Below are 4,252 nucleotides of genomic sequence, written 5' to 3'. Positions count from 1 at the left end.
TTGAAGCATCGAAAATACATTTTGGTCCAAAAAATATCAAAAACTACGACTTTATTCAGCATTGACTTTTCTCCCGGGTCTGTTAGGAGCGCGTTCACAGCACATCCGGTTCGCGAACGAATCACTCGATGTAACGGGATCTTCTTGAACCAGTTCACCAAATCGAACTGAATCGTTTGAAACGGTTCGCGTCAACAATAAGCATTAATCCACAAATGACTTAAGCTGTTAACTTTTTTAACATGGCTGACACTCCCCTCTGAGTTAAAATAAATCAATATCCCGGAGTAATTAATTTACTCAAACAGTACACTGACTGAACTGTTGACCGAGCCAGATAACGAACGAAACATTGACTCGTTCTTGAGTCAAGAAACGGTTGCATCGGTTTTCGGATCACCGGTAGTGATGGGAAGTTCTGTTCTTCTCCACGAACCGGTTCTTTCGGACAGTTTGATTCAATAAACCGGTTGCCGAAAACGGTTCACCAGTTCTTTTGCGCTCGACGTAATGACTTCATTGGCGATGATTGCCCTTGATTCAAGCCTTCGGTTTACCCGCGCTCATAACATTAGCACAGAATCAGTTCAGAATCAATCACCAAAAGAACCAGTTCAGTTCAGACGCGCTGTGTGTCAGTAAGTCATTTGTGGATTAATGCTTATTGTTGAAGTCAATGCTGAATAAAGTCGTAGTTTTTGATATTTTTGGACCAAAATGTATTTTCGATGCTTCAAAAAATTCCAACGGACCCTCTGATGTCACATGGACTACTTTGAAGATGTTTTTATTACCTTTCTGGACGTGGACAGTATACCGTACATACATTCTCAATGGAGGGACTGAAAGCTCTCGGACTAAATCTAAAATATCTTATACTGTGTTCCGAAGATAAACGGAGGTCTCACGGGTTCGGAACGACATGACGGTGAGTCATTAATGACATAATTTTGATTTTTGGGTGAACTATCCCTTTAATGTAGCAAGATTGGTTAACAAATATTATAAATGTTTTTATTTTACTATAAACTATTCTGTTGTTGTATGGTTGTTGTTTTTTTTTCTGACCATGATCTATAAAAAGCTGTTGTGGCTGTCTGTTACTGGAGATTTCTCCAAACAAAAACATGGATGCTGATTAAGAGGGACTCATCATATGGCCAGTGTTCCATTTTATTGAAATGCAGAATTAGGTAACCCAAAATATTTTGATTTTGCATTTACATTCATGCATCTACCAGATGTGCTGCATAAGGTACACATTTTATTGTGTTGTTATCCAAACAGTAGCCTATTTTCAAGTACTTCTTTTGTTTTTTTTTATTTTCTAGTTTGTGGTCTGGATCATGTGATCTGCAATACATTCCAGTCCGAGGCTTTTACTTGTGATTGCCATCATAACAGTGATAACATCAACTTGTAAGTTAGCCAAAGTAAACTAGTTAAAAGATTATTATTATTTATTTTTAATCGTTATCCATTCCCTGCAGTGGCGGATCTAGAGATTTTTTCCTGGGGTGGCAAAGGGGTGACATGAGGTTTCAGGAGGGGGGCCATGGACATTATTCATAATTTTAAATGCTACCGTTTTCATTGAATGTGTTTTGTTCTCTACACTACATTACACGGAGTGGGAGTCAAATCAGAGATGTAGCTGGGTTTTTGGATGGTGTGGGTCTTAATTTGTGAATTGTGGACACTTTCTCTGTGTAATCACTATCAACAGTCTGTGTAGTCTATACTTAAATTGTACTGTGTGAAAAAGCAATTCTTGGGGATTTGGGGGTATGCTCCCCAGGAGATTAAAAAAAAAAGACCCCTCAAAATGATGTCTTCTAGTGAGTTTTGAGGAAATATGGACAGATTTAGTCATACAACATAAGCCATCAATATATTAAGGTTATCTGGATTGAAACAAGATTATAATGCAGGATTGTTGCAATGATAACCATGACTGTCAAAACATTTCCCTCTAATTCAATAAAGACTCAGTGAAGTACCTTTTTAGTCAAACATTATTTTTGGATTTAAGTTGTGCATCACCAGCTTATGATATCTCAGTTTAATTTGGCATGTCGACCATTTTTCAAAATTGGAAAGTCATAGATGCTGGGAAAGTGGATGCATGCCAATTTTGTGACAGCAGTAGTTTAAACACACACAAAGAGCTAGACAAAGGTTAGACCCTTCTCTGACCTGACGATCATAGAAAAATTAGATGAGACAACAAAGTATTGCAGATGTAAATAACATAACAATGTGGTTGTTGCAGGGTTAACTATCTGCAGGACTTTTTCGACTTGGTGTCAAACTTACCTCTAAACTCACTGCTAACTGCTTATCAACCTCTCTTCTCCGAGACACTGCATACTGCAGACAGCTGCCACTGACTGGTGAAATTTCGCGGGGGTCGCTGCCGTGCTGGTGATGGGTGAAACCATTGTGACTGTGAGGGGGAGGGGATTCTAAATCGGCAATTTCTGTTTGAGAGGAGTTTGGTGCGGGTCTCCTTGGTCTTCAACGTGTAGGCTACCAACAAAAAATACACCTAATAAACCATTATCTGATTAGTAAATGGGGTGGCAACAGGGGTGGCAAGACTGTATCCCTTGCCACCCCGTAGATCTGCCTCTGATTCCCTGGGAATCAACTCCATTATTTCAGCAATATAGCACTTTGATCTACATAAATGCTGTAATGCTCAGCCCAGCGGGCTGGGTTACTTAAATTAGAATGGAGTCTGATTTCTCTGTGTGAGAGTTAAAACGTGTTAAAATAATGACATAAAACAGAAATTCGGTTAATAAGATTTGTGTATTTACAGGTTCACAATAAAAGACGTCAAAACAACACTTTAAAACCAGGTAAACTCAGTCTGTTAAAAGAATACAGGTATTTTGTCCATACCCTAAAAACAGTCCAAGAATCCCAGTGTGTCATCCCAGTGTGTCACTATGTGACACTGTCACACAAGGGACATGTTTTAACCATTCTATTTATTACAGTGATTTTATGTATTATAGAGTTTTAATTGGTTTTCATGTTTCTTATGTCCATTTTATGCCTCTTAACCATTTTAGTGTGTGTATGTCTTTAAGAACTGTATGGTTGGCCTGTCAGGTGATCAGTGAAGCAGGAGCACTATAAGAAGAGCAGCATGGCAGACAATCAAGGAGGCCATTCACAGCTTCCACTCACACCCGGACTGTGGAGTTTCTTTTATTGGACTTACCTTTCTGGACACTTCCAGCCACTTGGATTTCACTCAGATTGGATTGTGTATATACACTGCTGGACACTCACATTGAGACTCAACAACACATGGGGATTCTTGGACTGTTTTTAGGGTATGGACAAAATACCTGTATTCTTTTAACAGACTGAGTCTACCTGGTTTTGTGTTGTTTTAAAGTCTTTTATTGTGAACCTGTAAATACACCAATCTTATTAACCATATGTCATTCTTTTAACATGTTTTAACTCTCACACAGAGAAATCAGACCCCATTCCAATTTTAGTAACCCAGCCCGCTGGGCTGAGCGTTACAATGCATTGTAAGGAATGGAGTTTTAATGATTTGTGATGGATTATAAACTAATGCATTCAGAAAGTAATGCCATTTCAAACTGTAAAGCGCCGAAGAAACATCTCGCGATTTCAATCTACTCGATGATGGATTATAAACTAATTGCACTTTGTAGGTGCATTCAGAAAGTATATAGTGTATTTAATAATCTCAAAGCACATACAGCACAGTTGGGGCAAATTCTTCAAACTGGGTTTAATGTTTTTTTTCTCTCTCTTGTGCTTGCAGGTTCATTACAAGAATCAACCCTGGTGCCACCAAATGCCATTCAAAGTCACAGATGAGAAAAGAAGCATCAGACTAAATCCCCTCATGGTGTTTCTCATCAGAGAGCTTGTCAGCTTTGCCAAAATTACTGAAATTTAACACAACACAAACTAATGTTTTACTGTATTTTATTTCTGTAAAGCCTGTTTTGGGGGGACTGTGATGATGCCCTTTTTCAGCTAGTGCAAGCTAGAGGTCAAGACTTGTAATTTGTATTTTAAAAAAAGAAAATGTTCAATTAAAAACAATATTATCAGGACAAATGCTAATGAGTTATTGTTTCTTTCGCTCGGCTTTGAGCAACAAAACAGCCCACTGCACAGAATACCCTAACCTCCTCTCACGGCGACAGTTTATGACTCTGAGTTTATTGGTTATTTCTGCTTTAAAACTACCACG

General features: G+C 38.5%; 1 long non-coding RNA gene across 1 annotated transcript; it reads left to right on the top strand.

Moving 5' to 3' along the window:
• Nucleotides 1–997: 997 nt before the first annotated feature.
• On the top strand, nucleotides 998–4,049 carry LOC122142816. Its single transcript, XR_006158800.1, has 4 exons — nucleotides 998–1,193; nucleotides 1,332–1,419; nucleotides 3,121–3,347; nucleotides 3,815–4,049. It is a non-coding gene; the product is annotated as an uncharacterized LOC122142816 (long non-coding RNA).
• The last annotated feature ends 203 nt before the right edge of the window (nucleotides 4,050–4,252 follow it).

Source organism: Cyprinus carpio, unplaced genomic scaffold (genome assembly GCF_018340385.1).
Source record: "Cyprinus carpio isolate SPL01 unplaced genomic scaffold, ASM1834038v1 S000000169, whole genome shotgun sequence".
Taxonomy (NCBI): domain Eukaryota; kingdom Metazoa; phylum Chordata; class Actinopteri; order Cypriniformes; family Cyprinidae; genus Cyprinus; species Cyprinus carpio.
Note: the sequence above shows the minus strand (reverse complement) of the source record. Positions and strands in the feature narration are given on the sequence as shown.